At 54.0% G+C, this 25,564-nt stretch overlaps 1 long non-coding RNA gene across 1 annotated transcript in view; it reads right to left on the minus strand.

Moving 5' to 3' along the window:
- Positions 1–24,911, minus strand: part of LOC138447888 (uncharacterized) — a 186,842-nt gene extending 161,931 nt beyond the window's left edge. The window contains exon 1 of the long non-coding RNA XR_011259968.1: positions 24,312–24,911. This is a non-coding gene — a long non-coding RNA (uncharacterized lncRNA). The remainder of the gene's footprint in view (positions 1–24,311) is intronic.
- Positions 24,912–25,564: the final 653 nt, after the last annotated feature.

A 25,564-nucleotide genomic window follows, 5' to 3' on the forward strand; every position in this document is an offset into this window, starting at 1 on the left:
GGGAGTGAGGGTCAGAGGGAGCGAGGCTTAGGGTCAGAGGGAGCGAGGCAAAGGGTCAGAGGGAGCGAGGCAAAGGGCCAGAGGGAGCGAGGCAAAGGGCCAGAGGGAGCGAGGCAAAGGGCCAGAGGGAGTGAGGGTCAGAGGGAGCGAGGCAAAGGGTCAGAGGGAGCGAGGCAGAGGGTCAGAGGGAGTGAGGCAAAGGGTCAGAGTGAGGTGAATGGGTCAGAGGGAGTGAGGTGAATGGGTCAGAGGGAGCAAGGCAAATGGGTCAGAGGGAGCAAGGCAAATGGGTCAGAGGGAGCGAGACGAATGGGTCAGAGGGAGCGAGGCGAATGGGTCAGAGGGAGTGAGGCGAATGGGTCAGTGGGAGTGAGGGTCAGAGGGAGCGAGGCTGAGGGTCAGAGGGAGCGAGGCAAAGGGTAAGAGGGAGCGAGGCAAAGGGTCAGAGGGAGCAAGGTGAAGGGGCCAGAGGGAGTGAGTCGAAGGGTCAGAGGGAGTGAGGGTCAGAGGGAGCGAGGCTGATGGTCAGTGGGAGTGAGGCAAAGGATCAGAGGGAGTGAGGCAAAGGGTCAGAGGGAGCGAGGCAAAGGGTCAGAGGGAGCGAGGCAAAGGGCCAGAGGGAGCGAGGCAAAGGGCCAGAGGGAGCGAGGCAAAGGGTCAGAGGGAGCAAGGGTCAGATGGAGCGAGGCAAAGGGTCAAAGGGAGCGAGGCAAAGGGTCAAAGGGAGCGAGGCAAAGGGTCAGATGGAGCGAGGCAAAGGGTCAGAGGGAGCGAGGCAAAGAGTCAGAGGGAGCGAGGCAAAGAGTCTGAGGGAGCGAGGTAAAGAGTCTGAGGGAGCGAGGCAAAGGGTGCGGGGTCAGAGGGAGTGAGGCAAAGGGTGCAGGGTTAGAGGTAGCTAGGCAAAGGGTCAGAGGGAGAAAGGCAATGGGTCAGAGGGAGTGAGGCAAAGGGTCAGAGGGAGCAAGGAGAAGGGTCAGAGGGAGCAAGGAGAAGGGTCAGAGGGAGCAAGGAGAAGAGTCAGAGGGAGCGAGGCAAAGAGTCAGAGGGAGTGAGGCAAAGGGTGCAGGATCAAAGGGAGCGAGGCAAAGAGTGCAGGGTTAGAGGGAGCAATGCGAAGGTTCAGAGGGAGCAAGGCAAAGGGTCAGAGCGAGCGAGGCAAAGGGTGAGAGGGTCAGAGGGAGTGAGGGTAAGAGGGAGGAAGGAGAAGGGTCAGAGGGAGCAAGGAGAAGGGTCAGAGGGAGCAAGGAGAAGGGTCAGAGGGAGCAAGGGCCAGAGGGAGCGAGGCAAAGGGCCAGAGGGAGTGAGGCAAAGGGTCAGAGGGAGTGAGGCAAAGGGTCAGAGGGTAAGAGGGTAGGAGGGAGTGAGGCAAAGGGTCAGAGGGAGTGAGGCAAAGGGTCAGAGGGAGTGAGGCAAAGGGTGAGAGGGAGTGAGGCAAAGGGTCACAGGGAGAGAGGCAAAGGGTCACAGGGAGAGAGGCAAAGGGTCACAGGGAGAGAGGCAAAGGGTCAGAGGGAGCGAGGCAAAGGGTCAGAGGGAGCGAGGCAAAGAGTCAGAAGGAGTGAGGGTAAGAGGGAGTAAGGCAAAGGGTAAGAGGGATCAAGGCAAAGGGTCAGATGGAGCGAGGCAAAGGGTCAGAGGGAGCGAGGCAAAGCTCAGAGGGAGCGAGGCAAAGGGTCAGAGGGAGCGAGGATAAGAGGTAGCGAGGCAAAGGGTAAGAGGGAGCGAGGCAAAGGGTAAGAGGGAGCGAGGCAAAGGGTCAGAGGGAGCGAGGCAAAGGGTCAGAGGGAGCGAGGCAAAGGGTCAGAGGGAGCGAGGCAAAGGGTCAGAGGGAGCGAGGCAAAGGGTGTGGGGTCAGAGGGAGCGAGGAAAAGGGTGCAGAGTTAGAGGTAGCGAGGCAAAGGGTCAGAGGGAGCAAGCCAATGGGTCAGAGGGAGTGAGGCAAAGGGTCAGAGGGAGCAAGGATAAGGGTCAGAGGGAGCAAGGAGAAGGGTCAGAGAGAGCGAGGCAAAGAGTCAGAGGGAGTGAGGCAAAGAGTCAGAGGGAGCGAGGCAAAGGGTGCAGGGTCAGAGGGAGCAAGGCAAAGGGTGCAGGGTTAGTGGGAGCGAGGCAAAGGGTCAGATGGAGCGAGGCAATGGGTCAGAGGGAGTGAGGCAAAGGGTCAGAGGGAGCGAGGCAAAGGGTCAGAGGGAGCGAGGCAAAGGGTCAGAGGGAGTGAGGGTCAGAGGGAGCGAGGCAAAGGGCCAGAGAGAGCGAGGGTCAGAGGGAGCAAGGAGAAGGGTCAGAGGGAGCGAGGAGAAGGGTCAGAGGGAGCGAGGAAAAGAGTCAGAGGGAGCAAGGAAAAGGGTCAGAGGGAGCGAGGCAAAGGGTCTGAGGGAGCGAGGCAAAGGGCCAGAGGGAGCGAGGCAAAGGGCCAGAGGGAACAAGGGTCAGATGGAGCGAGGCAAAGGGTCAGAGGGAGCGAGGAAAAGGGTCAGAGGGAGCGAGGAAAAGGGTCAGAGGGAGCAAGGAGAAGGGTCAGAGGGAGCCAGGAGAAGGGTCAGAGAGAGCGAGGTAACGAGTCAGAGGGAGCGAGGCAAAGAGTCAGAGGGAGCGAGGCAAAGGGTGCAGGGTCAGAGGGAGCGAGGCAAAGGGTCAGAGGGAGCGAGTCAATGGGTCAGAGGGAGTGAGGCAATGGGTCAGAGGGAGTGAGGCAAAGGGCCAGAGGGAGCAAGGGTCAGAGGGAGCGAGGCAAAGGGTCAGAGGGAGCGAGGCAAAGGGTCAGAGGGAGCGAGGCAAAGGGTCAGAGGGAGCGAGGCAAAGGGTCAGAGGGAGCGAGGCAAAGGGTCAGAGGGAGCGAGGAGAAGGGTCAGAGGGAGCGAGGAGAAGGGTCAGAGGGAGCGAGGAAAAGGGTCAGAGGGAGTGAGGAAAAGGGTCAGAGGGAGCAAGGAGAAGGGTCAGAGGGAACGAGGAGAAGGGCCAGAGAGAGCGAGGCAAAGGGCCAGAGGGAGCGAGGCAAAGGGCCAGAGGGAGCCAGGGTCAGAGGGAGCGAGGCAAGGGGTCAGAGGGAGCGAGTCAAAGGGTCAGAGAGAGCAAGGAGAAGGTTCAGAGGGAGCGAGGAAAAGAGTCAGAGGGAGCGAAGCAAAGAGTCAGAGGGAGCGAGGCAAAGAGTCAGAGGGAGCGAGGCAAAGAGTCAGAGGGAGCGAGGCAAAGAGTCAGAGGGAGCGAGGCAAAGAGTCAGAGGGAGTGAGGCAAAGGGTGCAGGATCAAAGGGAGCGAGGCAAAGAGTGCAGGGTTAGAGGGAGCAATGCGAAGGTTCAGAGGGAGCAAGGCAAAGGGTCAGAGCGAGCGAGGCAAAGGGTGAGAGGGTCAGAGGGAGTGAGGGTAAGAGGGAGGAAGGAGAAGGGTCAGAGGGAGCAAGGAGAAGGGTCAGAGGGAGCAAGGAGAAGGGTCAGAGGGAGCAAGGGCCAGAGGGAGCGAGGCAAAGGGCCAGAGGGAGTGAGGCAAAGGGTCAGAGGGAGTGAGGCAAAGGGTCAGAGGGTAAGAGGGTAGGAGGGAGTGAGGCAAAGGGTCAGAGGGAGTGAGGCAAAGGGTCAGAGGGAGTGAGGCAAAGGGTGAGAGGGAGTGAGGCAAAGGGTCACAGGGAGAGAGGCAAAGGGTCACAGGGAGAGAGGCTAAGGGTCACAGGGAGAGAGGCAAAGGGTCAGAGGGAGCGAGGCAAAGGGTCAGAGGGAGCGAGGCAAAGAGTCAGAAGGAGTGAGGGTAAGAGGGAGTAAGGCAAAGGGTAAGAGGGATCAAGGCAAAGGGTCAGATGGAGCGAGGCAAAGGGTCAGAGGGAGCGAGGCAAAGCTCAGAGGGAGCGAGGCAAAGGGTCAGAGGGAGCGAGGATAAGAGGTAGCGAGGCAAAGGGTAAGAGGGAGCGAGGTAAAGGGTAAGAGGGAGCGAGGCAAAGGGTCAGAGGGAGCGAGGCAAAGGGTCAGAGGGAGCGAGGCAAAGGGTGTGGGGTCAGAGGGAGCGAGGAAAAGGGTGCAGAGTTAGAGGTAGCGAGGCAAAGGGTCAGAGGGAGCAAGCCAATGGGTCAGAGGGAGTGAGGCAAAGGGTCAGAGGGAGCAAGGATAAGGGTCAGAGGGAGCAAGGAGAAGGGTCAGAGAGAGCGAGGCAAAGAGTCAGAGGGAGTGAGGCAAAGAGTCAGAGGGAGCGAGGCAAAGGGTGCAGGGTCAGAGGGAGCAAGGCAAAGGGTGCAGGGTTAGTGGGAGCGAGGCAAAGGGTCAGATGGAGCGAGGCAATGGGTCAGAGGGAGTGAGGCAAAGGGTCAGAGGGAGCGAGGCAAAGGGTCAGAGGGAGCGAGGCAAAGGGTCAGAGGGAGTGAGGGTCAGAGGGAGCGAGGCAAAGGGCCAGAGAGAGCGAGGGTCAGAGGGAGCAAGGAGAAGGGTCAGAGGGAGCGAGGAGAAGGGTCAGAGGGAGCGAGGAAAAGAGTCAGAGGGAGCAAGGAAAAGGGTCAGAGGGAGCGAGGCAAAGGGTCTGAGGGAGCGAGGCAAAGGGCCAGAGGGAGCGAGGCAAAGGGCCAGAGGGAACAAGGGTCAGATGGAGCGAGGCAAAGGGTCAGAGGGAGCGAGGAAAAGGGTCAGAGGGAGCGAGGAAAAGGGTCAGAGGGAGCAAGGAGAAGGGTCAGAGGGAGCCAGGAGAAGGGTCAGAGAGAGCGAGGTAACGAGTCAGAGGGAGCGAGGCAAAGAGTCAGAGGGAGCGAGGCAAAGGGTGCAGGGTCAGAGGGAGCGAGGCAAAGGGTCAGAGGGAGCGAGTCAATGGGTCAGAGGGAGTGAGGCAATGGGTCAGAGGGAGTGAGGCAAAGGGCCAGAGGGAGCAAGGGTCAGAGGGAGCGAGGCAAAGGGTCAGAGGGAGCGAGGCAAAGGGTCAGAGGGAGCGAGGCAAAGGGTCAGAGGGAGCGAGGCAAAGGGTCAGAGGGAGCGAGGCAAAGGGTCAGAGGGAGCGAGGCAAAGGGTCAGAGGGAGCGAGGAGAAGGGTCAGAGGGAGCGAGGAAAAGGGTCAGAGGGAGCGAGGAAAAGGGTCAGAGGGAGCAAGGAGAAGGGTCAGAGGGAGCGAGGAGAAGGGCCAGAGAGAGCGAGGCAAAGGGCCAGAGGGAGCGAGGCAAAGGGCCAGAGGGAGCCAGGGTCTGAGGGAGCGAGGCAAGGGGTCAGAGGGAGCGAGTCAAAGGGTCAGAGAGAGCAAGGAGAAGGTTCAGAGGGAGCGAGGAAAAGAGTCAGAGGGAGCGAAGCAAAGAGTCAAAGGGAGCGAGGCAAAGAGTCAGAGGGAGCGAGGCAAAGAGTCAGAGGGAGCGAGGCAAAGAGTCAGAGGGAGCGAGGCAAAGAGTCAGAGGGAGCGAGGGTCAGAGAGCGCGAGGCAAATGGTCAGAGGGTAAGAGGGTAAGAGGGAGTGAGACAAAGGGTCAGAGAGAGCGAGGGTAGGAGGGAGCGAGGCAAAGGGTAAGAGGGATCAAGGCAAAGGATAAGAGGGAGCGAGGAAAAAGGGTCAGAGGGAGCGAGGAGAAGGGTCAGAGGGATCAAGGAGAAGGGTCAGAGGGAGCGAGGAGAAGGGTCAGAGAGAGCGAGGCAAAGAGTCAGAGGGAGTGAGGCAAAGGGTGCAGGGTCAGAGGGAGCGAGGCAAAGGGTGCAGGGTCAGAGGGCGTGAGGCAAAGGGTGCAGGGTCAGAGGGAGCGAGGCAAACGGTGCAGGGTTAGAGGGAGCAAGGCAAAGGGTCAGAGGGAGCGAGGCAATGGGTCAGAGGGAGCAAGGCAAAGGGTCAGAGCGAGCGAGGCAAAGGGTGAGAGGGTCAGAGGGAGCAAGGAGAAGGGTCAGAGGGAGCAAGGAGAAGGGTCAGAGGGAGCAAGGGTCAGAGGGAGCGAGGCAAAGGGCCAGAGGGAGCGAGGCAAAGGGTCAGAGGGAGTGAGGCAAAGAGTCAGAGGGTAAGAGGGTAGGAGGGAGTGAGGCAAAGGGTAAGAGGGATCAAGGCAAAGGGTCAGAGGGAGCGAGGCAAAGGGTCAGAGGGAGTGAGGCAAAGGGTCAGAGGGAGTGAGGCAAAGGGTCAGAGGGAGAGAGGCAAAGGGTCAGAGGGAGCGAGGCAAAGAGTCAGAGGGAGCGAGGCAAAGAGTCAGAGGGAGCGAGGGTAAGAGGGAGCGAGGCAAAGGGTCAGAAGGAGTGAGGGTAAGAGGGAGCGAGGCAAAGGGTAAGAGGGATCAAGGCAAAGGGTCAGATGGAGCGAGGCAAAGGGTCAGAGGGAGCGAGGCAAAGCTCAGAGGGAGCAAGGCAAAGGGTCAGAGGGAGTGAGGATAAGAGGTAGCGAGGCAAAGGGTAAGAGGGAGTGAGGCAAAGGGTAAGAGGGAGCGAGGCAAAAGGTCAGAGGGAGCGAGGCAATGGGTCAAAGGGAGCGAGGCAATGGGTCAGAGGGAGCAAGGGTCAGATGGAGCGAGGCAAAGGGTCAGATGGAGTGAGGCAAAGGGTCAGAGGGAGCGAGGCAAAGGGTCAGAGGGAGCGAGGCAAAGGGTCAGAGGGAGCGAGGCAAAGGGTGTGGGGTCAGAGGGAGCGAGACAAAGGGTGCAGGGTTAGAGGTAGCGAGGCAAAGGGTCAGAGGGAGCAAGGCAATGGGTCAGAGGGAGTGAGGCAAAGGGTCAGAGGGAGCGAGGAGAAGGGTCAGAGGGAGCAAGGAGAAGGGTCAGAGAGAGCGAGGCAAAGAGTCAGAGGGAGTGAGGCAAAGAGTCAGAGGGAGCGAGGCAAAGGGTGCAGGGTCAGAGGGAGCGAGGCAAAGGGTGCAGGGTTAGAGGGAGCAAGGCAAAGGATCAGAAGGAGCGAGGCAATGGGTCAGAGGGAGCAAGGCAAAGGGTCAGAGCGAGCGAGGCAAAGGGTGAGAGGGTCAGAGGGAGTGAGGGTCAGAGGGAGCAAGGAGAAGGGTCAGAGGGAGCAAGGAGAAGGGTCAGAGGGAGCAAGGGCCAGAGGGAGCGAGGCAAAGGGTCAGAGGGAGCGAGGCAAAGGGTCAGAGGGAGCAAGGCAAAGGGTGTGGGGTCAGAGGGAGCGAGGCAAAGGGTGCAGGGTTAGAGGTAGCGAGGCAAAGGGTCCGAGGGAGCAAGCCAATGGGTCAGAGGGAGTGAGGCAAAGGGTCAGAGGGAGCGAGGCAAATGGTCAGAGGGAGCAAGGAGAAGGGTCAGAGGGAGCAAGGAGAAGGGTCAGAGGGAGCAAGGAGAAGGGTCAGAGAGAGCGAGGCAAAGAGTCAGAGGGAGTGAGGCAAAGAGTCAGAGGGAGCGAGGCAAAGGGTGCAGGGTCAGAGGGAGCGAGGCAAAGGGTGCAGGGTCAGAGGGAGCAAGGCAAAGGGTCAGAGGGAGCGAGGCAATGGGTCAGAGGGAGCGAGGCAAAGGGTCAGAGGGAGCGAGGCAAAGGGTGAGAGGGTCAGAGGGAGTGAGGGTCAGAGGGAGCAAGGAGAAGGGTCAGAGGGAGCAAGGAGAAGGGTCAGAGGGAGCAAGGGTCAGAGGGAGCGAGGCAAAGGGTCAGAGGGAGCAAGGCAAAGGGTCAGAGGGTGCAAGGCAAAGGGTCAGAGGGAGCGAGGCAAACAGTCAGATGGAGCAAGGCAAACAGTCAGAGGGAGCGAGGGTAAGAGGGAGCGAGGCAAAGGGTCAGAGGGAGTGAGGGTAAGAGGGAGTGAGGCAAAGGGTCAGAGGGAGCAAGGCAAACAGTCAGAGGGAGCGAGGGTAAGAGGGAGCAAGGCAAAGGGTCAGAGGGAGTGAGGGTAAGAGGGAGCGAGGCAAAGGGTAAGAGGGATCAAGGCAAAGGGTCAGAGGGAGCGAGGCAAAGGGTCAGAGGGAGTGAGGCAAAGGGTCAGAGGGAGAGAGGCAAGGGGTCAGTGGGAGAAAGGCAAAGGGTCAGAGGGAGCGAGGCAAAGAGTCAGAGGGAGCGAGGCAAAGGGTCAGAAGGAGTGAGGGTAAGAGGGAGCGAGGCAAAGGGTCAGAGGGAGTGAGGCAAAGCTCAGAGGGAGCGAGGCAAAGGGTCAGAGGGAGCGAGGATAAGAGGTAGCGAGGCAAAGGGTAAGAGGGAGCGAGGCAAAGGGTAAGAGGGAGTGAGGTAAAGGGTCAGACGGAGCGAGGCAATGGGTCAGAGGGAGCGAGGCAATGGGTCAGAGGGAGCAAGGGTCAGATGGAGCGAGGCAAGGTCAAATGGAGCGAGGCAAAGGGTCAGATGGAGCGAGGCAAAGGGTCAGAGGGAGCGAGGCAAAGAGTCAGAGGGAGCGAGGCAAAGGGTGTGGGGTTAGAGGTAGCGAGGCAAAGGGTTAGAGGGAGCAAGGCAATGGGTCAGAGGGAGTGAGGCAAAGGGCCAGAGGGAGCAAGGAGAAGGGTCAGAGGGAGCAAGGAGAAGGGTCAGAGAGAGCAAGGCAAAGAGTCAGAGGGAGTGAGGCAAAGAGTCAGAGGGAGCGAGGCAAAGGGTGCAGGGTCAGAGGGAGCGAGGCAAAGGGTGCAGGGTCAGAGGGAGCGAGGCAAAGGGTGCAGGGTCAGAGGGAGCGAGGCAAAGGGTCAGAGGGAGCGAGGCAATGGGTCAGAGGGAGTGAGGCAAAGGGTCAGAGGGAGCGAGGCAAAGGGTCAGAGGGAGCGAGGCAAAGGGCCAGAGGGAGCGAGGGTCAGAGGGAGCGAGGCAAAGGGTCAGACGGAGCAAGGAGAAGGGTCAGAGGGAGCAAGGAGAAGGGTCAGAGGGAGCGAGGAAAAAAGTCTGAGGGAGCGAGGAAAAAAGTCTGAGGGAGCGAGGCAAAGGGTCTGAGGGAGTGAGGCAAAGGGCCAGAGGGAGCGAGGCAAAGGGTCAGATGGAGCGAGGCAAAGGGCCAGAGGGAGCGAGGCAAAGGGTCAGAGGGAGCAAGGAGAAGGGTCAGAGGGAGCAAGGAGAAGGGTCAGAGGGAGCAAGGAGAAGGGTCAGAGGGAGCAAGGAGAAGGGTCAGAGGGAGCAAGGAGAAGGGTCAGAGGGAGCCAGGAAAAGGGTCAGAGGGAGCCAGGAAAAGGGTCAGAGGGAGCGAGGGAAAGAGTCAGAGGGAGCGAGGCAAAGGGTGCGGGGTCAGAGGGAGCGAGGCAAAGGGTGCAGGGTTAGAGGGAGCGAGGCAAAGGGTCAGAGGGAGCGAGGCAATGGATCAGAGGGAGTGAGGCAAAGGGTCAGAGGGAGTGAGGCAAAGGGCCAGAGGGAGCGAGGGTCAGAGGGAGCAAGGCAAAGGGTCAGAGGGAGTGAGGCAAAGGGTCAGAGGGATTGAGGCAAAGGGTCAGAGGGAGCGAGGCAAAGGGTCAGAGGGAGCGAGGCAATGGATCAGAGGGAGCGAGGCAATGGGTCAGAAGGAGCGAGGATAAGAGGTAGCGAGGCAAAGGGTAAGATGAGCGAGGTAAAGGGTCAGAGGGAGCGAGGCAAAGGGTCAGAGGGAGCGAGGCAATGGGTCAGAGGGAGCGAGGATCAGAGGGAGCGAGGCAAAGGGTCAGAGGGAGCGAGGCAGAGGGTCAGAGGGAGCGAGGCAAAGGATCAGTGGGAGCAATTCAAAGGGTCAGCAGGAGGCAAAGGGTCAGCGGGAGCGAGTCGAAGGGTCAGCGGGAGCGAAGCAAAGGGTCAGAGGGAGCGAAGCAAAGGGTCAGAGGGAGCGAAGCAAAGGGTCAGAGGGAGCGAAGCAAAGGGTCAGCGGGAGTGAAGCAAAGGGTCAGAGGGAGCGAAGCAAAGGGTCAGAGGGAGCGAGGCAAAGCGTCAGAGAGAGCGAGGCAAAGCGTCAGAGGGAGCGAGGCAAAGCGTCAGAGGGAGCGAGGCAAAGCGTCAGAGGGAGCGAGGCAAAGCGTCAGAGGGAGCAAGGCAAAGGGTCAGAGGGAGCGAGGCAAAGGGTCAGAGGGAGTGAGGGTCAGAGGGAGCAAGGCTTAGTGTCAGAGGGAGCAAGGCTTAGGATCAGAGGGAGTGAGGCAAAGGGTCAAAGTGAGTGAGGCAAAGGGTCAAAGTGAGTGAGGCAAAGGGTTAGAGGGAATGAGGCAAAGGGTGCGGGGTCAGAGGGAGCGAGGCAAAGGGTCAGAGGGAGCGAGGCAAAGGGTCAGAGGGAGCAAGGCAAAGGGTCAGAGGGAGCAAGGCAAAGGGTCAGAGGGAGCGAGGAGAAGGGTCAGAGAGAGCAAGGGCCAGAGGGAGCGAGGCAAAGGGCCAGAGGGAGCGAGGCAAAGGGTCAGAGGGAGCGAGGCAAAGGGTCAGAGGGAGCGAGGCAAAGGGTCAGAGGGAGAGAGGCAAAGGGTCAGAGGGAGCGAGGCAAAGGGTCAGAGGGAGCGAGGCAAAGGGTCAGAGGGAGCGAGGCAAAAGGTCAGAGGAAGCAAGGCAAAGGGTCAGAGGGAGCAAGGCAAAGGGTCAGAGGGAGCAAGGCAAAGTGTCAGAGGGAGCAAGGCAAAGGCGAATGGGTCAGAGGGAGTCAGACGAATGGGTCAGAGGGAGTGAGGCAAATGGGGAGGAGGGAGTGAGGCGAATGGGTCAGAGGGAGTGAGGCGAATGGGTCAGAGGGAGTGAGGGTCAGAGGGAGCGAGGCTGAGGGTCAGTGGGAGCGAGGCAAAAGGTCAGAGGGCATGAATCATGCTGTTCCCATCTTCATCTTGTATCCTTCATATCATGAAACACACTAAACCATTGTTATGCAAAGGAGACATCTGCCCAGCTAACTTAATCAAAGACTGCGCCACAGCCCTTGCCCACTTTGTCACCACTTTCGTCAATGCCTCCTTCGCCAACAGTACCGTCCCACCCTCCCTTAAGGAAGCCTGGGTTCGGCCCTTACTAAAAAAAAACTACCCTCGACCCTGACTCCCCAAACAACTATCAGCCCATTACCACCGTGCCATTCCTGTTGAAAATTCGAGACAGGGATGCATACCTACAAATTCAGTCCTATCTAGAAACACACAACATCCTCGGAAAAAGGCAATAGGGGTTCCGGCCCCGCCATGGCACAGAGTCAGCTCTACTTGACCTCAAGAACCAACTACTTGAGGCTATGGACAAAGGCAAGACATCACTCCTCCTACTCCTAGACCTCTCGGCGGCCTTTGATCTGGTTGATCACAAGATCCTCTGCAGACATCTGACTGACACAGCCCATTTCTCCCAAGAAGCCACCGCCTGGATTACCTCCTTCTTAGACTATCGAGCGATGAGAGTCTTCTCTGACCAAGCATCTGCCACTCCTTCACCCATCGATTGTGGAGTCCCACAAGGCTCATGTACCTCTCCTACACTCTACAATCTCTTCACCCTCCCCCTCTTGAGTGACCTAGAAGAATTCGGCATAGCCTTTACAAACTATGCCGATGACACACAAATTCTAGTCCCACTAACAGGCAACTACGAACAAGACCTCAACACCCTCCAAGACATATATGCCTGCATCCAGGCCTGGATGGCGGCCAATGGCTTATGCCTAAATGGGGAAAAAAACAAAATACTGTTGGTAGGCTCCAAAAAAGGCCTAAAAAGACTAGACGACTCATATAACTCCTTCATCATTGAAGACACAAACATCACCACTTCAGCGGCAGTAAAAACCTACTATCCATGAATAGGCAAGTCAGCGCCATTTCATCCTCAGCAGCTCTCACCTCAAAGATCATAAATGCAGTGAAACCTCACCTATCGCCAAAGAACTGCCTAAACCATGCTAGAGCCACAATTGGAACAAAACTGGATTATTGCAACATCCTACTCCTTGACACCTCCGCGAACAACATCAACAGACTGCAAATCGCACAAAACAATGCCCTTAGAGCAGCACTCAGCATCCCTAAGAGAGAACATATCTCCCAGGCAAGAAAAGATGCCCACTGGCTCCCGGTCAAAGAGTGCATAACATTCAAAGCCCTCACAATCACGCACAGATGCCTTGCCCAGATAGCACCAGCTTATCTAGTAGAGAGAATACATCAAGCGCCTACCCACAGACCTAAACTCAAAAAATACTCACACCAACTTCAAATCCCAACATTCAACAGAGGCAAAGCCAGGGGAACCAGCTTTGAAGTCCTAGCCCCTAAAGCCTGGAATTCACTCCCGCCCAGTCTAAGAAACGAAGAATCCCTCCTCACATTCAGAAAAGCGCTAAAACCAAAGCTGTTCAACTAAACTGTGCACCTTCCTTACTGCCTCCCACACTGTTCCACTGTAAACACGGAACACCCTTCTCTATTGTAATAATACACATGTTTTTGCCTGTAACCACTGTTAATATCAATCACCAAGTTGAATATTCTGTAACAACGCCACGATCCTCCCGGGCTACTGGGTGCTTAATAAATGCAAATAAATAAATAAATCCTGGCTTGCAACATTATGTGTTACTACTGACTTTGTATTCACTCTTGCTTCACTCTTTTTGACGACTTACTCTCTGTTCTCTCCTCCCTCTCCTTTTTCCTATCTCCTCCCCTCCTCCCCTTACTTTCTTCTATGCACTTACTCTATCAAAATTGTCCCTGGACCTAGTATGATAGCAACCTTGTCTGTTGCTCCCCTTCCCTTACTGCCCCCCCTCCACCCCAGCACTATCTGAAACGTTGTCAGGCCTAGTATGATAGACGCTTGTTTTGTTCCTCCCCTCCCTTTCTGCACCCCTCGCCCTCACCTTTTGGTTTTTCTCCAGCTCTACCAGAAATGTTGTCAGGCCTAGTATGGTAGTTGCCTGTCTGTTTCCATTTCCTTCCCACTCTCCCCCTCCCTTCCTTAGCTCTTGCACTATATGAAATGTTGTCAGGCCTAGTACGGTAGTCGCCTGTCTGTTTCCATTTCCTTCCCCCTCCCTTCCTTATCTATGTCTTAGCTCTTGCACTATCTAAAATGTCTTCAGGCCGAGTACGATAGTTAATTTCACATCCTTACTGTTCATGGCCTGTAAGAATGTCGTATTTTCCCTTGATCGCTCCCTTGCCTTGAAGCGCTTTGAAACACATTGTGTATAGGTGCTATATAAATAAACTATCATATCATATCAGAAGTCTCTGCCCACTCACACGTGTGGCCTGTATCTGATAGAAGTCTCTGCCCTCTTCCACTTGACGCTTCTGCACGGTACCTTGCTCTGCCCTCTACCAGAAGTGGCCTGTGGGTGGCATAACTCCCTCTTGCCATCACGACATAGGTCTCTACCCTCCCCACCCTAGATCTGAGCCTAGAATTGCTTTCTGCTTCCACTTGAGGCCTGTGGATGGTAGCAGTCTCTGCCTCCTCCCCTAAGGCCTCTGGGTTGTGCCAGTGTGTTCCCTCTGCGGCCTGTGAGTGGTGTGAATCTCTACCCTCACCCACATGAGGCGTGTGGGTGGTGCCGATCTCTGTCCAAGGTGTGGCTACTCACCTTGTCCGACATGTGACCTGTGGTGCTGCCCACACTCTGCCCTCTCACCCACGTGTCCTGTTTGTGGAGTGAACCTCCCCCATACGTTGCCGGTGGCTGGGGGGAGGGGTTCTCTTCTATTTGTGATTCCGAGTTGCCGTATGTGTCTCTGGCTCCGAGGCAATGCGCATGCGCCCTGTCGATTGCAGATGGAAACTCACGGTCAGTTGGAAATCCCTGGCAATGTGATCTTGCTTTCAAGATGAAATCCCATTACCAGGAATCCCCATTGCCCGCGGAATGAACATGGACTGGTCCTGGATCCTGCCAGCAGCATAAGCGTGGAATCATCCTCCTGACTCCCCTCCTTATGACATGAAAGTTGCCTAGTCCTGAACCCTCCTTGTAAGATGAAAGTGGCCCAGTCCTGAACCCCCCCTTGTATGATGAAAGTGGCCCAGTCCTGAACCCTCCTTGTAAGATGTAAGTGGCCTAGTCCTGAACCCTCCTTGTCAGATGAAAGTGGCCCAGTCCTGAACCCTCCTTGTAAGATGTAAGTGGCCTAGTCCTGAACCCTCCTTGTAAGATGAAAGTGGCCCAGTCCTGAACCCTCCTTGTAAGATGTAAGTGGCCTAGTCCTGAACCCTCCTTGTAAGATGAAAGTGGCCTAGTCCTGAACCCTCCTTGTAAGATGAAAGTGGCCTGCTCCTGAACCCTCCTTGTCAGAGGAAAGTGGCCTGGTCATGAACCCTCCTTGTCAGATGAAAGTAGCCTGGTCCTGAACCCTCCTTGTCAGATGAAAGTAGCCTGGTTCTGAACCCTCCTTGTAAGATGAACAGTGACTGGTCTTGAACCCTCCTTGATATGATATGATAGGTTATTTATAACGCGCTTAATAGCCAGAGGTTTCTAAGCGTGGACCCGGGGATCAAACCTGTGTTGCTCTGTGTCGTCCTGCTTCCAAGGCGAGCACGTTGCCCCTGAGCTATCCTCCCGAGACTTACATCCTTGTCAGATGAAAGTGGCCTGGTCCTGAACCCTCCTTGTAAGATGAACGCTGACTGGTCCTGGACCATTGACTGGTCCTGAACCCTCCTTGTCAGATGAAAGTGGCCTGGACCTGAACCCTCCTTGTACGTGAACGTTGACTGGTCCTGAACGCGCCTCGTAATATATTTGTATATATTTAAGAACAGTGTGTCATATCGAACAGAAATGACTTACCCAGCAGGCATTAACAGGGGGCAGAGGCCTTCCGGGGCTAAGGAGCCTTTACATGAGAGCACTGTTGGACTGAATGACGTGTACCAGGGGATGAAGGGGTACAAATGGAACTTGGAGAGGGGCTGGAGCGCATTACAAAACTTAGCATTGAGAGCCTGGGGCCATTGTTTACATATTTATAAATGACAAAGTGTTGATGGGGGAAGAATACAGGATAGGATTCTGGAAGTGGGGGTGGGAGGGCTTAACAGGCTCCTTTCATTGCTAGCAGGTGGAGTTTGATCCTCATTTTGAACGGTTCCATTGTAGAGATGCTTTTGATAGTGGGAGAGTGAGCATTCCAGTGAGCGGGTTGGGGGAAGAGTAGGGTGTTGTGATCTGCCTGGGCTGTTTGCAACCTGGGTGTGAGAGTATGAAGTGTTAGGCTTTATGTAGATTGTGATGATGCAAGTCTCCTGGAGATTCCACTGTGTGTCACTTGGTACCTGGAGCTTGACTAGAGGGGGACCGGTGGATGTCTCTCTTAGCATGAACTTGTCCTGAATGTACTGTACTTACTTCCTACTGTACTTACCTTCGTCTGTGAACCTAAGTAAAGTTGCTCCTGTCACTTGAGGCTCCAGAATGATCTGTCTTACTCAAAAGGCCCATCTCAACATAGGGCAAAGGAGCGAAAGCGCCAGGGGGCACAGGAGGCGGGGTACTGCTAGGTTGTGATGAGAGAAAGAGCGGAGAGTTCCAGAGGGAATAGTACAGCAAGAGGCAGTCACTGCCGTAGTGATGGATTAATAGCAGACTTTCAGAAATGTAAAGGGAGAGTGATTTTGCATGGAGACAGCCTCAGTGGTGACGGTTGGAAGCGGTGGGGGGGGGATCTGGATAGGTTGAAAAGGGTGCGTATCACAAAGCTGAGGACTTTGTTGACGAGAACAAAAAAGAGTAGCAGTGTAGACCAACAGGTAGCACAAGAGTAGAGAGAGGTGCACAAGGTGAGTTCAATGGAGTGCCAACTGCCCGAGAGGGAACCTGGAGTGAGATGTTGGTTTGGTCCTTGTATGGGAGCATGGAGCCAGCCTTCAATGATGGTTGAGGGAGGGGGAGTGAATGTGAGAGTGCTCAGAGGGGGAAAGGGCATACTGTGGGAGCAGAGGAGATCAGGCTGGACGATGGGAACACGGCAGCGAGAGAGTGGACTTGGGAGTGGTTCAGAGGGTTATGCAGGTTGACTAGTGAGTTGAAGAGAGTAGCTAATGTTGGAGCTGCTGGGCCCTGTGACCGCTCTCTCGTTCACTTCACCACTACTGTTCCTCTCCCACCCCCCTCCCACATCTATCATGAAATGTAAATTCAAGCCCAACTCATACCTCGACCAAGTAAACATCTCAATCCAAGCTCCATCCCCTCCACTTGCTCACTCCTTTACCAAATTAAAACTCTGCGCTGTCGACCCCTTCGCTGATCGCTACCCGGTACACTTGCGATAAACTCTCCTTGGAAGATGAAATTTGATTGGTCCAGAACCCTCTGTATAATATGTGTATGTATTTATGTGAGGGGGGGGGGTTGACTGGAAACACAAACATTGGAAGAAGAGTACATTGGGCAATACTGTAACGGGTGCTGTACAGAAGAGGGCAGGATGGTGAGTGACCAGTTGATGTTGGGAAGCACAGGCTACATAAACCAGGGAATGACAGTAGTCCACAGGGGCTGGGTATGTACACGGTCCTGAATGTGGTGGAGTTAGGGATCTTGCTCAGGGGATCTGGTGCGTGGTGAGGTGGGAGTACTCCTTCTTGGGAAGTAGGTGGAGCTCCAGTGCAGATGTAAACGCGTGGGTGATAGTGACATGGTGGCACGGCATTGCAGTGCTGAGGAGCGGGGTGGGACAGGACGTGTGGGGTGGGTGAGGAGCAGAGACATTAAGGAGAGTCTTTGAGCGGAGGAGAGTACCGAGATATCATTTTGGCCCGGTAAGGAGGAGAGCAACCCATGGGGGGGGCCTAGAGGCCAGTAGAATTAAACTGAAAAGGGATTGATTGTTCATAGAGAGCCAGTATTGAGGGGGTGATGGAAGTGGGGCAGAGCAGGAGAGACTATAGACGCTGCAGTAGGAATCTGATAGGAAACGGGTTCCTCCTAGAGAGCCAGTATGGAGGGGGAGATGGAAGTGGGGGAAGAGCAGGAGACTCTATAGACGCTGCACTAGGAATCTGATAGGAAACGGGTTCCTCCAAGAGAGCCAGTATGGAGGGGGAGATGGAAGTGGGGGAAGAGCAGGAGAGACTATAGACGCTGCACTAGGAATCTGATAGGAAACGGGTTCCTCCTAGAGAGCCAGTATGGAGGGGGAGATGGAAGTGGGGGAAGAGCAGGAGACTCTATAGACGCTGCACTAGGAATCTGATAGGAAACGGGTTCCTCCTAGAGAGCCAGTATGGAGGGGGAGATGGAAGTGGGGGAAGAGCAGGAGACTCTATAGACGCTGCACTAGGAATCTGATAGGAAACGGGTTCCTCCTAGAGAGCCAGTATGGAGGGGGAGATGGAAGTGGGGGAAGAGCAGGAGAGACTATAGACGCTGCACTAGGAATCTGATAGGAAACGGGTTCCTCCTAGAGAGCCAGTATGGAGGGGGAGATGGAAGTGGGGGAAGAGCAGGAGAGACTATAGACGATGCACTAGGAATCTGATAGGAAACGGGTTCCTCCTAGAGAGCCAGTATGGAGGGGGAGATGGAAGTGGGAGAAGAGAAGGAGAGACTATAGACGCTGCACTAGGAATCTGATAGGAAACGGGTTCCTCCTAGAGAGCCAGTATGGAGGGGGAGATGGAAGTGGGAGAAGAGCAGGAGAGACTATAGACGCTGCACTAGGAATCTGATAGGAAACGGGTTCCTCCTAGAGAGCCAGTATGGAGGGGGAGATGGAAGTGGGAGAAGAGCAGGAGAGACTATAGACGCTGCACTAGGAATATGATAGGAAACGGGTTCCTCCTAGAGAGCCAGTATGGAGGGGGAGATGGAAGTGGGGGAAGAGCAGGAGACTCTATAGACGCTGCACTAGGAATCTGATAGGAAACGGGTTCCTCCAAGAGAGCCAGTATGGAGGGGGAGATGGAAGTGGGGGAAGAGCAGGAGAGACTATAGACGCTGCACTAGGAATCTGATAGGAAACGGGTTCCTCCTAGAGAGCCAGTATGGAGGGGGAGATGGAAGTGGGGGAAGAGCAGGAGACTCTATAGACGCTGCACTAGGAATCTGATAGGAAACGGGTTCCTCCTAGAGAGCCAGTATGGAGGGGGAGATGGAAGTGGGAGAAGAGCAGGAGAGACTATAGACGCTGCACTAGGAATCTGATAGGAAACGGGTTCCTCCTAGAGAGCCAGTATGGAGGGGGAGATGGAAGTGGGAGAAGAGCAGGAGAGACTATAGACGCTGCACTAGGAATCTGATAGGAAACGGGTTCCTCCTAGAGAGCCAGTATGGAGGGGGAGATGGAAGTGGGAGAAGAGCAGGAGAGACTATAGACGCTGCACTAGGAATCTGATAGGAAACGGGTTCCTCCAAGAGAGCCAGTATGGAGGGGGAGATGGAAGTGGGGGAAGAGCAGGAGAGACTATAGACGCTGCACTAGGAATCTGATAGGAAACGGGTTCCTCCTAGAGAGCCAGTATGGAGGGGGAGATGGAAGTGGGGGAAGAGCAGGAGACTCTATAGACGCTGCACTAGGAATCTGATAGGAAACGGGTTCCTCCTAGAGAGCCAGTATGGAGGGGGAGATGGAAGTGGGAGAAGAGCAGGAGAGACTATAGACGCTGCACTAGGAATCTGATAGGAAACGGGTTCCTCCTAGAGAGCCAGTATGGAGGGGGAGATGGAAGTGGGAGAAGAGCAGGAGAGACTATAGACGCTGCACTAGGAATCTGATAGGAAACGGGTTCCTCCTAGAGAGCCAGTATGGAGGGGGAGATGGAAGTGGGAGAAGAGCAGGAGAGACTATAGACGCTGCACTAGGAATCTGATAGGAAACGGGTTCCTCCTACACAGCCAGTATGGAGGGGGAGATGGAAGTGGGAGAAGAGCAGGAGAGACTATAGACGCTGCAGTAGGAATCAGATAGGAAACGGGTTCCTCCTACACAGCCAGTATGGAGGGGGAGATGGAAGTGGGGGAAGAGCAGGAGACTCTATAGACGCTGCACTAGGAATCTGATAGGAAACGGGTTCCTCCTAGAGAGCCAGTATGGAGGGGGAGATGGAAGTGGGAGAAGAGCAGGAGAGACTATAGACGCTGCACTAGGAATCTGATAGGAAACGGGTTCCTCCTAGAGAGCCAGTATGGAGGGGGAGATGGAAGTGGGAGAAGAGCAGGAGAGACTATAGACGCTGTACTAGGAATCTGATAGGAAACGGGTTCCTCCTAGAGAGCCGGCATGGAGTGGGGAGGAGCGGGCAGACTATAGAGGGTGCATTTGGCAATTGTAATGGAGAATGGAAGAGGGGGTGTCAAAGAGAAGACTCGGGCTGATTTTCCTGATGTGAATCAAGTTCATCCTAGGAGTGTTAGTAGTAATGGAGGCAGGGCCGTCATTTGGGGGTGAGGTCTCCCTTGCTACCCCTGAAAAACAATTTACTAAAATATATATATTTTTTTTTTAAATGAAAGCTCCTGGGCTGTGGCCAGTGCCATGTCGCTCTTTGTTTCTAGAGTGGCTGGCTTTCTTGGTCAGGCCTCTTAAAAAACAGGGTGTTCTCCAAGTGTGACACTTTCAGCACTGACCCTAAATAAGAAAGAATAGGAATAGCAAATAATGTGTCTTTATGGAATTCTATACAATAATTGCTAGACTCATTAAAGGTTTGTTTCAGGCACACTTCAGGGAGTGAGTCACTGATTTAGTCTGTTCTTAAACACCTCAACTCAGCCTTTTGAGGTCGATAAATGAGTACCAACACGGGTTGAGTGATATTGCATGTATATTTAAAGCGCTTAAGAGTAATATAATAGCACATCATTATCATTTGGCCATGGGCGTCTGCTTGCATTCACAGTAATTTGGTAATATGGACCAAAGAACAGATGGATGCCTTTGATTAGTGCCTGACGCTGAATGTTTTGAGGATTAACCCGGCAAAAACAGTTATTCTAGGATTTTCTAAATCCAAAGTCTCAAAAATCTCGAAAAAAAGAAACGTTTGAAAAGTAGGTGATGTAAGGCTAGCAGCCAAATGAATCATGGCTTACTTGGGGTCTGCAATCTTGGAAAATCCATCACAGGCGTTTTACAGAAACTATATGAGGGACAGAGCTCTCACATTGGCAGCCCAGCTAAGACTCGTTGATAAAAGATTTGGTAGATATCGCGATTCCAGCTATTAGATTTTATGCTGCCAAAATGATTCTTAAACTCTGTTATGGGCTTGAATTTTTTCCTGCTTGGGCGCGAAAAGAGATTAATGTATATGAGGCGCTGATATGGAGACAAGTGTTATTTCACATCCCGAAAAGTGTCACGTATACAGGCATACCTTACGACGTAGGTCTATTCTCTCTACATAGCATCAACCACTGGCTGCCAATTGAAGCAAGAATCATCTTCAAAACACTGCATCACCAACAAAGCGCCTAGCTACCTCAACAACATCATCCCAAAAAAAATCCCCTGTAGGACACTGAGATCTAATAAACTGGCCCTCTTGGAAGTTCCTCAATACAAATACAGCAGAGCAGGAGGAAGTAGTTTCAAAGTCCTAGCCCCTTCGCACTGGAACGTACTACCCATTAGTATCAAAAATGAGGACTCCCTACTAAGATTCAAAAAAGCACTGAAAACCTGGTTATTTAACAAATAACCTAACAAAATGCTATTGGGTCACCGCCCCCTTTGAATCTAAACAACTAACGCTACCCAATGGCCCTCATGTTCCACCAGGGGTCGCCTCTAGATCTGCAACTAGTGTTCAAACAAAATATGACCTGCTTCTGACTGATTGGAATTCAGTATAAGAAATGTGATCACATGATTCATGTGCATTTTAGTTTAAATATGTTCTGTGTGATGGTAACTGTAACACTGTATAAAAATGCTACTATTTATTGAATTTTCGCCGTGATACCTGCGGGTCTGGGCGAGTAACAAATGTAATAAATAACATAAATAAATAAATAAAATTAAAATAAAATTCAATGGAAGAGATCAAATCTGCTTGGGAAACTGTATGTCAACAAGGAAAACTCATTAAATTATGGGATGAGTGCTGGTGTCATGGCTGGGAAGCTAGACTCACTAGAGGTAAACCTCATTATACTATGGGATGAGTGCTGGTGTCATGGCTGGGAAGCTAGACTCACTAGAGGTAAACCTCATTATACTATAGGATGAGTGCTGGTGTCATGGCTGGGAAGCTAGACTCACTAGAGGTACCGTCCAGAGCAGGAAACTGAGTTTATACTATAGGATGAGTGCTGGTGTCATGGCTGGGAAGCTAGACTCACTAGAGGTAAACCTCATTATACTATGGGATGAGTGCTGGTGTCATGGCTGGGAAGCTATACTCACTAGAGGTAAACCTCATTATACTATAGGATGAGTGCTGGTGTCATGGCTGGGAAGCTAGACTCACTAGAGGTAAACCTCATTATACTATGGGATGAGTGCTGGTGTCATGGCTGGGAAGCTATACTCACTAGAGGTAAACCTCATTATACTATAGGATGAGTGCTGGTGTCATGGCTGGGAAGCTAGACTCACTAGAGGTAAACCTCATTATACTATGGGATGAGTGCTGGTGTCATGGCTGGGAAGCTATACTCACTAGAGGTAAACCTCATTATACTATAGGATGAGTGCTGGTGTCATGGCTGGGAAGCTAGACTCACTAGAGGTAAACCTCATTATACTATGGGATGAGTGCTGGTGTCATGGCTGGGAAGCTATACTCACTAGAGGTAAACCTCATTATACTATAGGATGAGTGCTGGTGTCATGGCTGGGAAGCTAGACTCACTAGAGGTAAACCCCATTATACTATGGGATGCGTGCTGGTGTCATGGCTGGGAAGCTAGACTCACTGGAGGTACTGTCCTCATTATATTATAGGATGAGTGCTGGTGTCATGGCTGGGAAGCTAGACTCACTAGAGGTAAACCTCATTATACTATAGGAAGAGTGCTGGTGTCATGGCTGGGAAGCTAGACTCACTAGAGGTAAACCTCATTATACTGTAGGATGAGTGCTGGTGTCATGGCTGGGAAGCTAGACTCACTAGAGGTACTGTCCTCATTATATTATAGGATGAGTGCTGGTGTCATGGCTGGGAAGCTAGACTCACTAGAGGTAAACCTCATTATACTATAGGATGAGTGCTGGTGTCATGGCTGGGAAGCTAGACTCACTAGAGGTAAACCTCATTAGACTATGGGATGAGTGCTGGTGTCATGGCTGGGAAGCTAGACTCACTGGAGGTACTGTCCTCATTATACTATAGGATGAGTGCTGGTGTCATGGCTGGGAAGCTAGACTCACTGGAGGTCCAGGTCCAGAGCAGGAAACTCATTATACTATAGGATGAGTGCTGGTGTCATCGCTGGGAAGCTAGACTCACTGGAGGTAAAACTCATTATACTATAGGATGAGTGCTGGTGTCATGGCAGGGAAGCTAGACTCAGTGGAGGTCCTGTCCTCGTTATATTATAGGATGGGTGCTGGTGTCATGGCTGGGAAGCTAGACTCACTGGGAGGTACTGTCCTCATTATACTATAGGATGAGTGCTGGTGTCATGGCTGGGAAGCTAGACTCACTAGAGGTAAAACTCATTATACTATAGGATGAGTGCTGGTGTCATTACTGGGAAGCTAGACTCACTGGAGGTACTGTCCTCATTATACTATAGAATGAGTGCTGGTGTCATGGCTGGGAAGCTGGACTCCCTAGAGGTAAAACACATTATACTATAGGATGAGTGCTGGTGTCATGGCTGGGAAGCTAGAATCACTAGAGGTACCGTCCAGAGCAGGAAACTCATTATACTAAAGGATGAGTGCTGGTGTCATGGCTGGGAAGCTAGACTCACTAGAGGTAAAACTCATTATACTATAGGATGAGTGCTGGTGTCATGACTGGGAAGCTAGACTCACTGGAGGTACTGTCCTCATTATACTATAGGATGAGTGCTGGTGTCATGGCTGGGAAGCTAGACTCCCTATAGGTAAAACTCATTATACTATAGGATGAGTGCTGGTGTCATGGCTGGGAAGCTAGAATCACTAGAGGTACCATCCAGAGCAGGAAACTCATTATACTAAAGGATGAGTGCTGGTGTCATGGCTGGGAAGATAGACTCACTAGAGGTAAAACTCATTATACTATAGGATGAGTGCTGGTGTCATGGCTGGGAAGCTAGACTCACTGGAGGTCGAGGTCCAGAGCAGGAAACTCATTATACTATAGGATGAGTGCTGGTGTCATGGCTGGGAAGCTAGACTCACTAGAGGTACCGTCCAGAGCAGGAAACTGAGTTTATACTATAGGATGAGTGCTGGTGTCATGGCTGGGAAGCTAGACTCACTAGAGGTAAAACTCATTATACTATAGGATGAGTGCTGGTGTCATGGCTGGGAAGCTAGTTTGACTGGAGGTCCAGAGCAGGAAACTCATTATACTGTATTAGATTGTTGTATTTATCTCATTTTTGATTTTGTAAAGGTTTTAGTAAGTAATAAGATATGGGCCTATACAGAGTGATATTAACGGTACATATGGTGACCCATTCTTGTATGAAATGTATATCGCATTACAGTGATATCATAACCATATTTTTCATAGTGTTCTGAGGAACAATGCTATGTGATGCCACTTCCTTTTTTGTCAAGGGGTGAAAGGTCTTGTTCAAGGTCATCGCTTACCATGATGTCACTTCGGGATGGAGTGAAATGACATCACTTCCTGTGATGTCATCGGAGGTCAAGGGTCGTGTGAGGTGACTTCTGCTACCGGGCATTTTATTTTTAGCATTTATATAGCGCTACGAACCCTCAAGCATTACGGTGTGTGGTGCTCGTTTATTGACCCCTGAAGGATGAAAGGCTGAGTTTGGCACTGCCGGGTTTCGGACCTGTCAGCAGGCTCCGCACAGACGTCAAAGCGAGCGCTCTACTCGCTGTGCTATCGGACAGGCTTTGGTGAAATGACGTCCCTGCATTGAGTGGTGTAGGTCGAGCCGGGTAATTGTCATTGGAGCCCGAGATTGCAAACCTCAGGGGATGCGGCAGCGGGTTCAGGGGGAACGGATATCAGTGAGAGAAGTAGAGGGGGGTGGGGGGGGCAGATAACTTCAGACTTTGACGGGGGATGGGTGGGTGGACAATGATTTTAGAGTAGTGGGGAAAGACACAGGACATAGTTGTTGGGATTTTTGGGGTCAACTGAAGGAAGCTCTTAGGATCAGTAGGTCAGTGGCTATGCTGAAGCAGCAAGAGCCGATCAGGGCAGAGGGACGCAGTAACTGGGTGAAGCGGGGCACAGGCGGGGGTTCAGCGGGCGAGGAAGGGGGATGGAGCGTAGCGGGTGCGGTGGTGAGACATCCCGCCCTACATCCTGCCCACAGTGGGAACGTGCCCTAGAGCCTACACATGGCGTGGGTCGGGCCCGGACATCCGGTACCCTCCACTCTGGGGTGCCCGCTGTGCGGCCTGTTGCACCCCCACCCCGCCTCTCCCCCACATCCGCCCACGTGTCGTGTTCTTGGTTAATAACAAAGGCTGTCGTACTCACAGAGAGGTGCGTGCTCCAAGGGTGAACGCACACCGGGGCGGGGTGGGCTCTGCTTCAGGTTGGTAACATCAGGTGGGCCAGAAGTCCGCTGTGGGTCGGTGATCCACTCTGGGTAGGCTGTGTCGGTATAGGTTGCGGCAAGACATTGGGAGCTCCACCACTGGGGGTCTTTGCTCCATGGTGGGTAGTTCGGGTGGTCTGGTGGTCCACTCTGGGTGGGGTGTGAGATCCAGTGTGTGTCATTTCTCCAGGGTGGGCAGTAGGCCACAGTGGGTCAGTAGTCCATGGTATTGGGCGCCTCCCGGTGGGTCACTGTTCCATGGTGGGTACTTCGGGTGGTGGGCCAGTAGTACACTGTGGGTCTGTGGTCCATGGTGTTGGGCGCCTCCCTGTGGCTCACTGTTCCATGTTGGGTACTTCGGGTGGTGGGCCAGTAGCCGACTGTGGGTCTGTGGTCCATGGTTGTGGGCGCCTCCCTGTGGGTCACTGTTCCATGGTGGGTACTTCGGGTGGTGGGCCAGTAGGCCACTGTGGGTCTGTGGTCCATGGTTGTGGAGGCGTCCCGGTGGGTCATTGCATGGTGGGTACTTCAGGTGGTGGGCCCGGCAGGCCACTGTGAGTCGGTGGTCCATGGTGGCAGGTACTTACCATGTGGGTGTTCATGGTGGGGGCTCGACGCTGGTAACAGAAGGACTGAGACGGGTACAGACGAGGGAGCTGGGGGGTGGGGGGGACAACCAGGTGAAAAGAGACAGGAATAGCTGAAGACAGGCAGGTGGGGGACAAGTAAATAGACATACAGGTAAAGGGCTGAAGACAGCAGACAGAGACAGAGACATGGAGTGGAGAGAGACAGGAACAGAGACAGACAATGAGGACAGAAAGGCAGACAGAAGGACTGAGACAGCTCGACGGGGTCAGACCCCAGCCCGGGGGGGGAGAGGGGAGAGGGAGAGAGAGGGAGAGGGAGAGAGGGGGAGAGAGAGAGAGAGAGGGAGAGGGAGAGGGAGAGGGAGAGGGAGAGAGAGAGGCCCCGCTGCTGTGGCTCGCATTGCGTGGAGGGGATTCCTTTTAAAGCCTCCACCAGGAGCGGAGGGCACGGAGTGCCGTATTGTAGCGTGTAGCTGCGCCCCCAGCACAGGCCGTGCATGCACCAGCACCGCCACGCCCACGCCCACGCCTCATGCACGGGGCATCCACTCCCTGCACGCCTCTAAGCCGTGTGAAGCCCTACTCTGCAATCGTATCCAGAT

Source organism: Ambystoma mexicanum, chromosome 3q (genome assembly GCF_040938575.1).
Source record: "Ambystoma mexicanum isolate Mex_15411 chromosome 3q, UKY_AmexF1_1, whole genome shotgun sequence".
Classification (NCBI taxonomy): Eukaryota; Metazoa; Chordata; class Amphibia; order Caudata; family Ambystomatidae; genus Ambystoma; species Ambystoma mexicanum.